The sequence below is a fragment of the Myxocyprinus asiaticus genome, chromosome 32 (genome assembly GCF_019703515.2).
Source record: "Myxocyprinus asiaticus isolate MX2 ecotype Aquarium Trade chromosome 32, UBuf_Myxa_2, whole genome shotgun sequence".
Taxonomy (NCBI): Eukaryota; Metazoa; Chordata; class Actinopteri; order Cypriniformes; family Catostomidae; genus Myxocyprinus; species Myxocyprinus asiaticus.
The window spans coordinates 6,146,109-6,160,705 of record NC_059375.1 but is presented as its reverse complement, the minus strand read 5'-3'; the positions used below and the strand labels follow the sequence as shown (position 1 = coordinate 6,160,705).

The 14,597-nt window shown below is 37.7% G+C and overlaps 1 protein-coding gene across 3 annotated transcripts in view; it reads left to right on the top strand.

Annotated features, from left to right (window-relative positions):
* LOC127422905 (receptor tyrosine-protein kinase erbB-2-like) overlaps positions 1 to 14,597 on the top strand; it is a 163,217-nt gene that overhangs the window by 19,289 nt on the left and 129,331 nt on the right. Inside the window, exon 2 of one of the 3 annotated variants that reach the window (XM_051666743.1) lies at positions 10,357 to 10,411. The exons of the other annotated variants lie outside the window; for them this stretch is intronic. The gene's annotated coding sequence lies outside the window, so the exon portion shown is untranslated. The remainder of the gene's footprint in view (positions 1 to 10,356; positions 10,412 to 14,597) is intronic. 3 annotated transcript variants of the gene reach the window in all.

Below are 14,597 nucleotides of genomic sequence, written 5' to 3'. Positions count from 1 at the left end.
AAGTGCCTTGGTGGAAGAGTGGGGTAACATCTCACAGCAAGAACTGGCAAATCTGGTGCAGTCCATAAGGAGGAGATGCACTGAAATACTTAATGCAGCTGGTGGTCACACCAGATACTGACTGTTACTTTTGATTTTGACCCCAACCTTTGCTCAGGGACACATTATTCCATTTCTGTTAGTCACATGTCTGTGAAACTTGTTCAGTTTATGTCTTAGTAGTTGAATCTTTTTATGTTAATACAAATATTTACACATGTTAAGTTTGCTGAAAATAAAAGCAGTTGAAAGTGAGAGGACATTTCTTTTTTTTCTGAGTTTATATATATTCTGGAAGTTGCATTGAAACTCCACTTGGCTCAAAAATCTGAGGGGCCTCAGTTTCACGCTTCTGGTGCTGTTTCTGTTATTATTGTCAAGGTCACAGTCTGGCAGGCAGCAGTTTATCTTTGATTGCTGTTTAAGCTCTCGTTGTATTTCCTTTTTTTATTGTTGTTGTCTGTCTGCTTAGTCTCCATGGCAGCAGCAGTTAACAGAAGTTGGCAGCTGAAAAACTATTGAAAGTACACACTTGACAATACACACTACTTTCTGTTTGGCAGCACACAAAGAGTAAGGCGTGGTGGGTTGCTCACTGCACATGTAACAAGCACTGATTTAGCTGATATTCAGTCTCTCCCTCTCTCTCTCTCTCTCTCTCTCTATCTCTCTCTCTCTCTTTCTCTGTCTGTCTCTCTCAGGTCTCTCACATGTTTTCACATTTTCTTCTTGATTTAAACTCTAACATGCATACTAAAGCAATGATGAAAATTATGTGGACACTTCATTTTTATTTTTCTGAAGAAATTATGGTTGGTGCTTTTCCTTGCAAAAACTGATTGCCCAACCAGACTGATCACACTGTGAATTCAGCAACAGTAGGTCAAAAGTTTTGGTGCTAAAATTAGTCTGCGCTTAGCGAAAATAAAATCACTGCCTCCAGTGGCCGAAGCTGGAATTGTTGTTGAACGTATGAGCTTATGTGTGCTCCATTTTGGCTTTAGTTATATATTTAGTTGTAAATTAAATATAATACATTCAACAGGAATTAATATTTTATTAGCTGTACTCCCTCAACCAAACCTAAACCAAACCTTCAGTGGAGTAAAAATGTAAATTTAGAGTGTAAAAGCAACCTCAGAATCGCACTCACTATTTTTTATGTGAACATGATTACTTTCTCTGAAGTTTCTTGCACAACGCGCTATCAGTCGCACTAGAGGTACATGTGTTCACACTTATATTGATGCAAAATGTCTGATGGGGCATAGCGCTTGTCAGTAATTCGGCTGAATGGGGTTTATTTCAGAGAACATGAACGTTTGGAAGCAACATGTCAATTCCCCGTGCAATCATGTTAGCCCAACCCCCAGACCTCTATAATCTCTAGATATGGCTTGGTTCCCATCTTCAATTTAAGTCTATTGAATGTTTTTGCTGTTTTATCATCACCAGACAAAAATGGTAAGTCTGCTTGCATAGAAAAGTAATAGCACACCTCTCCTCAACAATTATATCAAAAAGTTTAGCCTAATACCGAGGGTAAGGGGTTTGTTCAAATCCCTAACCCTAATTATGAGCAATAGTGATGTGCTGCACTATATGCAAATATAACAGAGTTCACTTCTGTGATGATTATAATGTTTGACTTTGAAATTTAGCTGGAATTATGTGGCTAAAGAATCTAAAAACAAGAGTCAGATCATTAAAAACACAAAAAAATTACCCCCAAATTATGAAAAATATATGGTCTTCTGATATGGCTTATTTAATGACTGATACTGATACCAATATTTAGCAAAAAGCTTTGCCGGTGGCTGATATAATGCCTATATATGTTATAATACAATTTAATATTAGGAAATGAGGCATACACAAATTTTATTTTACACAATATTTATAAAAAATGCACTAAACAAACACGTGACGCATGCGAGAAGCAGACGTGTGAATCACGAGCTCTGCGCACTTTGCTAGTTTTTTTTATTATTTTCATGTTATAATCCGGTGAGATTAGATACACCCAATTACATATTTGCTCTTTGAGGTAAACATGGCAAAGAAGTAAAAATCCTCAGACTCTGGAGACATTAAAAGACACTTACGTGCTCAAGCTGACACCCCTGAACAGGCCGCGAGCTGGGGACTCGATTTGGAAGGCATGTCGGGAGAAGAAATTCAGCATCAGCTGTCCAACATCTTGGTGATGCTGACGGAGGTTGTTGCTGACTTCTCTGAGAAAATTCTCTGAGTTGGTCACAAGAGTGTTGGATGTTGATACGGATTGATTATCTGGAGTCATCGGAAAGGGAATTATCCGCTAATTCGCCCACGTCCAAAACAGACTTGGAACACATTTTGGAAAAACTAGAATATCTTGAAAATATGAGCCGAAGGAACAATATACGGATTGTTGGAATTCCTGAGCGTGAAGAGGGCAGAGATATGGTAAAATTCCTGGATGAGTTCTTCCCGAGTCTGCTCGACATAACAGGCCATAAACTGGAAATCGAGCGAGCACACAGAGTCCCTACTCGCAGATCTGCTGAGGAAGACAGCTCAATTCTCGCCAAATTTCTGAGATCATCCGATAAAGATTTTGTGTTGTGCCAGGCGAGGAGCAAAGGAAAGCTTTCTTGGAAGAATCACAATATTTCTTGTTCCCAGACTTTGCGAATTCAACAAGAGAGAAATGCGATCGATTCAAGGAATGTAAAAAACTTTTACATCAATGGAAGATCGCTTTTGCATTGATGTTTCCGGTCAAACTAAGAATAGAAACGAAAGATGGTCGCAAAGTATTTACATGTCCAAAACTGGAACTCTCCTTCATAAATACATTGGAGTGAATAAGCCATTTGATGTTTCTTATATTAGTGGTTTGACTCGCTGAACACTCGATTGTCTGAGGAAGCTGGGTGCCATTTTTTGTTTCTTTTTGACATGGCTCCGCCTAGCGGCTGGAGTTTGTTTTGTAGAATGACACTTCCTTCAAGAAACTTTTGCATTGATGGAAGATCGTTTTTACACTGAAATTCCCGGCCAGATTGAGAATGGATACTATGGATGACCGCAAAATATATACATGCTCACATATAGGACGTCTTTTATAAAGTTGACAGACTGAGTAAGTCATGGTGTATTTTTTTTTTACGTGGCCTCCGAGTGAATTTGACTCCCTCAATACACACTTGATCATCCGAGGAACCGGGAGGCCTGTTTTGTTTCTTTTTGTGCTGGTTCTGCCTAGCGGCTGGAGCTTGTTTTGTTGAATAATACTGCTTCGGTTCAGTTGTGGATGAATCTGTTCATTCCTTGTGCTTATGCCTCCTTTTGACTGGAGTTTGTTTTTGTGGAGTATTTTTAAGGGACATTAGAATGATTACATTATCTGCTGCACTCATAAGCAGCCGGCTCACTGAACACTTGTTTGTCTGTCTGAGGAAACTGAACGGCTTTATATCAGCTGGAATTTGTTTTGTGGAGGAACACACCTTAGTGACAGTTCTGTGAATGAATCTACATGTTCTTTGTGTTTATTCTGCCTGTTGGCTGGGGTCTGTTTTACAAAGTATTTTCTGTTATGTAATTTTGCCTCACAAACTTTGTGCAGAAGCACCAAACTTAAACAACATACAAGCAAAGTTGTCGTGGGGGCTCTCGTATGTGTACATGGACCTTTTGAGTTTAGAGGGATTGATGCTGGTTGCCGCTGTCGTGCGTGGGTTAATGTGCACGTTTTTCTTTTTTCTGTTTGTTTTGTTCGGGGTTTGATTTTTGCACTAATGGGGAATGTGGTCTGTATAATCTTGTTTTTGACACACAGTTTATTTGTTTTATTATATCAATATGTCAAATGTTAATATGAGTAGGTTATCTCTCTTCACATGGAATGTGAATGGGTTGGGGCACCCCATAAAAAGAAGGAAGGTTATTTATTTTCTTAAGCGTGAGAAATATGATATAGTGTTTCTTCAAGAAACGCACCTTTCTCCGCAGGAAGCTGAAAAATTTGGGAAGATATGGGGTGGACATGTTTTCTTTAGTGCTGGCTCAAGTAAGAGCAGGGGAGTCATTATACTGATAAATAAACATTTACAATTCAAATGTCTCAAACAGATTAAAGATAAATTAGGAAGAGTCATTATTGTTTTAGGAGAAATTCAAAGGTTTATTCTGGCTAATATTTACACACCTAACGCTGATGATCAGGGCTTTTTTATAGATCTTGAAGGGATGTTGCAAGCTGCTGGCACCCCTCATGATATAATATTGGGAGGAGACTTTAATCTGTTGGTGGACTCAGTCCTTGATCATAGTGAAGCAAAAGTGTGTAAGCCCCCTAGAGCAACAGTGACACTTCACAGGTCTTACAGATATTTGGAGACTTTTGAACCCATCTGTTGGGGTCTATACATTTTTTTTCATTAGTTCATAAGATTTATTATAGAGTAGATGTTTTTTTTTATTTTATATCTAAATCCCTCATTTCATCTGTTGTTGATTGCTCAATTGGAAACATCTTAGTCTCAGATCACCCCCTGGTGTGAAGAAAAAGAGATCATATAGTTGGAGCTTTAATGTATCCCTTTAGCAAAATCCTGATTTCCAACAAATGTTAAAGACTGAAATCATTGTCTATATGGAGACCAACTGGTTCTCAGTATCCTCTGTGGGCATGGCTTGGGAGGCACTTAAGGCGGTTCTTAGGGGTCGGATCATACAGTATGCCTCATTCATCAAAAAATCCAAAGCACGAGAACTCGTGGAATTGGAAGGGAATATTAAAAGTGCCGAGGCAGAGCTGAAGCGCCGAATGTCGTCTGATGGCCTCAGAGAATTGACACGATTGAAATACAGATATAATACTATTTTGTCACGGAAAGTGGAGTTTTGGTTATTCAGGGCAAGACAGTGATATTTTGAGTCTGTGGACAAAGCAGGGAAGCTTTTCGCTAGATATATAAAACAGAGAGAGTCTTTTTCTACCATTCCCTCAGTGAAATCTGCTGGGGGTGAAATTTTTACCTCGGCCATTGATATTAATAATGCCTTTAAAGAATTCTATCTTGATCTTTATAGTTCCAAGTCTTTGTCTACGGATGAGGATATTAGAAACTTTGTGGAACCATTACAACTTCCTAAATTGACAACTGAGCAAAAAAACTCTCTTGATTCTGAGATAACCTTGGAGAAGTCTAACGAGGTAATTAAGGCCTTACCTACAGGCAAGGCTCCGGGGCCAGATGGTTTTGCCGCTGAATTTTTCAGATCTTATGCTACAGAATTGGCTCCACTTTTGTTAGAAGTTTATACAGAATCATTAAAGAACGGAAAGCTTCTGCCAACCATGACACAAGCCTGGATCAGTCTGATTCTTAAAAAGGACAAATGATGTAAAGATGTAAAAATTTTGTCAAATATTTTGGCTAACTGATTAAGTAAAGTTATGACATCTCTTATACATATAGATCAAGTGAGGTTTATTTGGGGCCATAGCTCTTCTTTACATTTACATTTATGCATTTGGTAGACACTTTTATCCAAAGTGACTTACAGTGTACTTATTACAGGGACAATACCCCCAGAGCAACCTAGATTTAAGTGCATTGCTCAAGGACACAATGGTGGTGGCTGTGGGGATTGAACCAGCAATCTTCTGATTACAGTTATGTGCTTTAGCCCACTACGCCACCACCACTCTTCTGATAACGTTAGGTGTTTCATCAATATCATGTGGTATGTCAAGCGAATGATCAGTCTCCAGTCGCTGCCATCTCACTTGACACTGAAAAGGCATTTGATATGGTTGAATGGGATTATCTTTCTTTTATTGTTCTTTTATTGGATGGATTAAGTTACTTTATAGAAACCCTGTAGCAGCGGTACAAACAAATGGATTAATTTCAGATTATTTTACTCTGAATAGGGACACTCGGCAAGATTGCCCCCTTTCCCCATTATTGTTCCGTCTTGCCCTGGAACCATTAGCAGCCGCGATAAGAAAGGAGGATGATTTTCCTGGGGTGGTGACGGGAGGTATGGCGGATAAGCTTTTGCTTTACGCAGATGATATTTTATTATTTGTCTCTGACCCTACTAGATCTATGCCTTGCCTCCACAGAATTATTAATTCCTTTTCCAAGCTCTCAGGATATAAAGTCAATTGGTCTAAATCCGAAGCTTTGGCTCTGACAGCGTACTGCCTGGTCACGGCCTTCCAGCCAGGCACCTTCCAGTGGCCCAAACAGGGCATTAAGTATTTGGGTATTTTATTCCCATCAAATTTGTCTGATTTAGTTAGAGTTAATTTTGACCGTTTAATTAAAAGATTTTCGAGCGATGTGGACAGATGGGCTTCATTATATTTATCGATGATTGGGAAGGTTAATGTTATTAAAATGAACTGTATTCCAAAATTCAACTACCTGCTACAGTCACTCCCTATAGATGTCCCCCTCTCTTATTTCAGGCAATTTTATAACATAGCAAAGTCTTTCATTTGGAATGGTAAACATCTCTCACTACATTTCAACAAATTACATAGGCTGATTGACAAAGGTGGGCTAGGCCTACCCAAGATTTTGTTTTATTATTATGTGTTCGGTCTCAGGCATCTGGCTCATTGGTCGCTTCCACCTGAAAGAGCCCCTCCCTGGTTTTCTATTGAACAGGAAGTCCTTGCCTCTATTTCGCCATTGCAAAGCATTTCTATCAAACTAACCAGTGAAGTTAAGTCACACCCCATTATCTCACATTTGCACATGATTTGGACAAGAGTGGCCAGAATATTCAATTCGGACATTTATTTAAATGTTGCCTTGAGCATATGGCTTAACCCAAAATTATGTATCAACAAGTCCCCCTTCTGTTGGTCAGAGTGGATTGTGAGGGGGGTTGCTACACTCGGCAACCCGTATGAGAGTGGAGTGTTGAGATCTTTTGAGAATTTGGGTCATCATTTTGGGATTCCCAGATCTCAGTTTTATAGGTATTTACAGCTGCGCCACATGCTCTGTAATGTTTTTGGGAGTAGCACACACCCCCCTAAAATGGCAGATACTTTGGGAGAGGTGATTACTGCTTTTGGGAAAGGTCATGAGGCATCAGTGTATTACTCCCTGCTGATTCAGAGTCTGGGGGATGGAGCTTTAACTTCAATTAAGAGATTATGGGAGAAAGATTTGAACTTGGTATTGGAGGATGTCTGCATCTTTAAGATTTTACAAAGATTTTATTGGACCCCCTCTAGATTATATAGGCTTGGTCTTAAAGACACACCCACCTGCTGGCGATGCCAGTCAGAAGTTGGAGACATAACCCATGTTTTTCTGGGATGTGTTTAGATCCAAGATTTTTGGTTAAAGGTTCAGAATAATTTTTGTGTGACATTCTGGGCACTAAAATTGTATTTTGCCCCAGACTTTGTATTTTGGGCGATGGGAAAGTTATAAATTCGAGGGACAAATATATAAAAAATTGCGTTCTGACTGGCGTGATGATTGGCAGACAAATTATTTTAAGGGGTTAGAAGTCAGACGGAGCGCCACCATTTCCGGAGTGGTGTGTGGAGATGGGGAGGGTGGCGGTTTTTGAAAAGATGAAAGATGGAAGGCTGGGGCTGGAGGACTTGTTTTTCAGGAAATGGGGTAGGTATTTGGCAGTTTTGGGGGACTCTAGGGGAAAGGATGAGGAGAGAGACGTTTAGTTTAATTTATATATTATATATTATTATATAATTACTTTATTATATATTTTATTTTTTATTTATTTATTTGTTTATTATTTTATTGTTTGTGTGTGTGTGTGTATTATTTTATTTGACCACAGGGGTGTTCATGTGGTAGGGTGGGGTTGGTGTTTGGGGAGGGATATTAATGAGGGATAAAAGTTCAGTGTTGATTTGGTGTGTATATGTTGTGTTTTTCTCTGTCGTGTTATTTTCTTTGAATCAATAAAACATTTTAATTACAAAAAAAATTCACTAAACAATATTTGAAAACATAAAAATGTGTATCATTATTGGCAAAGCTGTTATAAAGCAAATATTTTTGGACAGATACATTTCTGCTAATCGGACAAGCACACAGTTATTGGCCAATAAAGAGACCAACATTCAATTTGACTGAATTGAGATTTCTGTAAACTGCATGGTTTTTAGTCAAATGTGCTCATAAAGTGGTAAAAATTGAATAGATATTTTGATGTGAGCTTTAATTTTGACATTACAAAGCATTTTTACATACCGTTTTGTTAAATGACACAGTAATTTGTCAGAATCAAGGCAATTGCTTCTCACAGTCAACTGAAAAGAGAAATAATTTGATTATGATAACAACTAATAACATTAGTGTAAGTAAACAGAACTGTGCCTAAAGTTTTTACAGTATACTCACTATGGTACAGTGAACTCATTAGGTTACTATTGACACTACTTTAACCTTAATCAATTCATAAATTAATTAATGGTAAATTATTAACATGGGCACCTTGTGTCACTAGGGATGTGCCCGAAGCCAAATAATTTATTTGGAAAGGTACAAATAATTACTTCAAAACGAATAATGGATTAATCCGAATAATATAAAAAATATTTGTATGACTGATTATCCAAAAAAGCACAAGGATAAAGCGACATTTTAAATAAGCATATCCAAAATAACAACACATTTATGAATCTGTGCAGCCAATATTTCTAAAGTGTAAACCTTATGAATGAAAATGCGCACAGTGTGATTTCAGATTGGATGGCCGGGGTCTCAACTCCGTTTGCGGTCTCTGTTAATTGTTCGCGTCTGGAGCTTGTCAAGTATAACAGTAATTAAGATACGACATCATAGACACGTTACACTTCTTGACATGTCTATGTTAATGTATCACACGATTCACATGTGATTCCCATATATTCATTTATAGCCTAAACCTGAGCACGATGTTAAATTCCTGACCTGAAGTGATGATTTCATGTCGGAGTCCGTCTATCCATCTCTTAAAGTTGACCACATTTATATCCACATCAGTGATTAAGGTTATTAAATGGTTACGACTTTATTCCAAAAAAAAGTTAAAATGCTCCATAAAGGTTGAAATGCTCCATAGAGTATTCATCTTTTAGGAATATTACTCCTTATGTAAAACAAAGAATCTGAATCTGTCTTTTTCTTCTTCTTCTTTAAACTGTGCTAAACTTGAAAATGTTAAGTGTTCTTGAACTCTGGTAAGGTGTTATATAAATGTAACATTATTATTATTATTTATTATTATTATTATTATTATTTAACTAAATAATGGTGTCTTATCGTAAAAATTCCTGATAGACTTACGGGACTTTCACCTGTTTGTAGGCTATATTGATTTTATTTAAATTTATTTTAATGTTTGAATTTGTATTTATTATTCACTGCAAAATGTGTGCTTGACATTTCATGTTTTGCTTGACACCTCATGCCTCGAGAATAATGTTGTTATACATGCAGAGACAAACGAAAATACTGTTTCTGCAGATATTAATATCAGAAATACCAGGAGAAACCACAGTTAACAACATATTCCACAGTTAATGTAGCCTACAAATTCAGCTTCATCTGGTAAGAAAAAAAAAGAATAAAATAATATTTTTTAAATAATAATTGTATAATAATAATAATAATAATAATTATTATTATTAGGCTATTATTATGAAAAGACATATACAAGGCATATTTAATTAATAGAAACTATAAATGTAAGAGTAACACTTAAAAATGTGCATTTCATTTAGTTTTGACGCATTTCCGGTTTAAGCCCCGCCCACACCCAGTTCAGAATACAGAGAAAGATACAGATAATTTTGTCATATGAACACATACAGATACAAATACAGATAATGGCTTCGCTGCATACCCCTATATTGTAAATCCCCCAGAAACAATATTTTTTTTTATTTTTGTTTTTTTATAATTTCTGTAAAATTCAGTTTAAATCTATTCAAACACACACGACTTACATAGACAAGACCAAAAATTTGTCTGATAATTGGTCAGTAGGCTGCTTCAAAGGGAAAGCGAGCAGAGACGCAGAGACTGAGTAATACAGTTTTGTAATTCAAGGCCACCAGCTGAACCTCCACAAACATACACGCACACGCACACAGACAAGGGAATATTACAAGGATAAAAAGAGGGGAAGGGAAGTTGGAAAGGAAGTGTGAACTTGAGAAACACAGTGACTTATTATTCAATCTTAGTCCATCAGTGTGTACATGTGTCTAGGGTTGCCAACTTTCTACCAGCCAAATATGGGACATTCCAGCTCTAAATACAGATTTTTTTTTTTCAGTGGGACTCCTGCGCGAGACGCTGTACAAGGGTTAAAGAGGTCTACACTAAAAAAAGTGAGGACAGATGCAAAAGCGGGTTCAGTGTGAACACGCCCAACATGATTGAAATTAAAATCAATGCAATATAAGCACCAGGAAGAACAAAATTTCTATCAGTCTTTACTTTTATTTAACACTTTTTGCTAAAAGATGTAATCAATAGTGAAAGACAGTATTTTAAAGCTCAACAAACCAGCTTTCTGTTTAAAACTGGTGTGTCCTCTTTAAAATGTGTGTCCTCTGGTCTGGTTTGTGTCAATCGTAGTGTTGGGTTTGAGTCCAACTCAGTCTAATCCGAGTCAAGTCAGAGTCTTTAACCATTCATGTCTGAGTCTTAGTCAAAGGGCCATAATAGGCTGAATCTGAGTGGTTTCAGAATAAAAACATGTGCTATAAGCAGGGTTGGGAGGGTTACTTTTGAAATGTATTCCACTACAGATTACAGAATACATGCTGTAAAATGTCATTTGTAACGTATTCCATTAGATTACTCAAGGTCAGTAACGTATTCTAAATACTTTTGATTACTTCTTCAGCACTGGTAGATTTTTTTCACTTGTTTTGACTGTAAAAACTCTGCCAGTACAGTAAGTCAAAATACGCATGTTAAAAATACATTCTCTGAAAAACCTAAATAACTTATGCAGTGTTGTTTCTAAAACAAGATCAATCTAACTGATCTTGTTTTAAGGATTTTTAGATATTTTTACAGGAAAACAATACAAAAATTATTATCAAGAATACGATTTTTGCCCTAATATCAAAGGTCTTACTAGAAAAAAAGAAATTATGATCCAACGTGAATTTTCTTGATAAAAAATATGATTGTGCCTGGTAACATGTGCACGTAAAATGTCTAGAAATAGCATTTTAGCTTAGTGTAAAGCTGACAATTTACACAAGGTTTATTTCTATTTCTTTTGCTCCAAACTTACTTCAAACTCTGTCTCTGTCTGCTCGTATGAATGTAACACATCATAAGAAAGTGTTTCGCTGTTCAAATGCACTTTGGATCGCATCATTTATATGTATAAATGTATTCCATCTGAAAGGACTAAATATTAAATGAAACAAATGACAATAAAATGCAAAGTAATCTCTTCAGTAATCAAAATACTTTTTGAATGTAACTGTATTCTAATTACCAATGATTTAAATTGTAACTGTAGTGGAATACAGTTACTTATATTTTGTATTTTAAATACGTAATCCCGTTACATGTATTCCATTACTCCCCAACCCTGGCTATAAGTGTATCAAGACAAAACTCAATGTTTTTTCTTGGGGGGGGGGGGGGAGTTCTCTAACTTACACACTGCACAGCTACTTAAGTAGTGTAAGTTCTTATTGCATTTGGTTAACATTTCAATAATTTGTTGCTTTTTCCCTGCCACTCTAACATAGACTAAAGAAAGTGAAACTAGTAGCTATATAGAAAAGAGAACAGCTGCTTTAAGAGGCATTACAACCAAGGTTATTATGGTTTGGAATTTTAATGTATTTTTTATTTCTATTTAATATTCTATTTGTCCTTTCAATTTAGTCTAGTTTCATCTAAAATTATCCCTATCAAAAATAGTCTATAATGAGATTTGTTTTACATCATTATCTGCCGAGGTTTGGAAAAATACATATAAATTATTCAAAAGTTGTAATTAGCACTCGCTGAGAAGATACATCTCACTATTTGACTGCAAATGCTACATCCAAAACACTGTAAAAGCCCACTGCTAAAATTATACAGGCAATTTCACACAGGACATGACAGTGGCAAGTATCTAGTTCATTCAAGTGAAGTGGCACATCGCAGGCGTTTTTACTCGTGGGTGCTCGTGCACTCATACCTCTACTGTGTCTGCGTGCGTCACGCCAAAAATACAAATATTTTATATTTTCTTGAGCAGCAGAGGCAGCCGTCAGTCTGCAATCAGTATGAAATCTTTACAGACCAACTATAGGGAGTCACATGACGCCATGCGAGGATCGGACGTGTGAACGGCGAGCTCTGTGCAATTTGCTAGTTTTAATAATTTTAATGACATAAACCGGTGAGATTCGATACACTCTGTTCCATAACTGTTCTAGGAGGACAATATGTCAAAGAATTCAAAATCCTCGGGCTCTGGAGACATTAAAAGACACTTACATGCTCAGGCTGACACCTCTGAGAAGGCCACGGACCAGGGAGTCGATTTGGACGGAGAGTTACGGGAAATGCAGAGATGTTGAACATGTGGGCAATGCTGATGAAGGTCGTTGCTGTCTTGGAGGATCTTGCTGTGATACATCGATCGATCACTGCCATGGAGGCGAAATTTACTGATGTGGTCACAAGAGTGGGGGATGTCAAGAAACGGATTCGATTATCTGGAGTCATTGGAGAGGGAGGGCTGGCTAATCCGCTAGTAACCAAGGCGGACTTGGAGCGCATCTGAAAAAAGTTGGAAGATATGGAGAATCATAAACGGCAGAATAACGTCCGAATTGTTGGATTTCCTGAGGGAGCAGAGGGTCAGAATATGGTGGAATTCCTGGAGGGGCTCTTTCAAAGTCTGCTTAACATAACAGGCCATAAGCTGGAAATAGAGCGAGCTCACAGAGTTCCGGCTTGACGATCCGCTGAGGGAGACATGCCCCGATCAATTCTGGCCAAATTTCTGAGATCATCCGATAAAGATCTTGTGTTACGTGAGGTGAGGAATAAAGGAAGGCTTTCTTGGAAAAACCACAGCATTTTCTTGTTCCCAGACTTTGCGAACTCGACAAGAGAGAAACGTGATCGATTCAAGGAATGCAAGAAACGTTTACATCAATGGAAGTTCGCTTTTGCACTGATATTCCCAGCCAAATTGAGAATAGATGCTAAGGATAGCCGTAAAACATTCACATGCCCACAGCAAGCAATGTCCTTCATAAAGTAATGGACTGAGTGGGTCATGTTGTGGTGCTCACGTTGCAGCTGGGTAGACCAGCTCACTGAACATTCGCTCGACTGTTTGAAGATTCTACGTGCTCTTTTTGTGCTGGTTCCGCCTAGCGGCTTGAGTTTATTTTGTAGAGCAACACACCTTCGGGACGGTTTTGTGGATGAATCTACATGCTCTTTGTGCTTATTCTGCCTATTGGCTGGAGTTTATTTTGTGGAGTATTTCTGGCAAAATCAATGGAGTAAGTTATTTGCTTAAACTCATGTTGAAACCGAGTGGGCCGGCTGACTGAACATCTGCCTGACAGTTTGAGGAACCTGCATGTTTTTTTTTGTGCTGGTGCCACCTATCAGCTGGAGTTTATTTTGTGGAGTATTTCTTGCAAAGTCATTGGAGTAAGTCATTTGCTTGTACTCATGTTGCAGCCGAATTAACTGGCTCACTGAACATTCGTTTGACTGTCTGAAGAATCTGCACGCTCTTTTTGTGCTGGTTCCGCCTAGCGGCTGGAGTTTATTTTGTTGAATAATGCATCTTTAGGACAGTTTTATGGATGAAGCTACACGCTCTTTGTGTTTATTCTGCCTATTGGCTGGAGTTTGTTTTATAGATTATCTTTTGCTGTGTAATGCTGTCTCACAAAATTTGTGTAGAATCACCGGACTTGAGCAATCCGACGGAAAAGTTCTCTCATAGGCGTACGTGGACTGTTTGAGTTTAGAGGGATGGACGCCAGTTGGCGCTGTCGTGCGCAGGGATAATGCGCACGTTTTTCTTTTTTCTGTTTGTTTGGTTCTGGGGAATGTTCAGGGTTTGACTGTTGCATTAATGTTGGAATGTGTCTTTATAATCCTGTTTTTGACACACAATCTATTTTTTCTTTTATGTCAAAATGTCAAATGTTAATATGAGTGGATTGTCTCTCTCCACGTGAAATGTGAATGGGTTGGAGCACCCCATAAAAAGAAAGAAGGTTATTTCTCTTCTTAAGCGTAAGAAATATGATATAGTGTTTCTTCAAGAAACGCACATTTCCCTGCAGGAATCTGAAAAATGTGGAAAGATATGGGGTGGGCATACTTTTCATAGTGCTGATTCGAGTAAGAGTAGAGGAGTCATTACACTGATAAGTAAACATCTACGATTCAAATGCCTCAGAGTAAATATAAATTAGGAAGAGTCATTATTTTTTTAACTGAAATTCAAGGGCAAAGTCTTATTTTGCACCTAACATTGATGATCAGGGCTTTTTTATAGATCTTGAAGGGATGTTG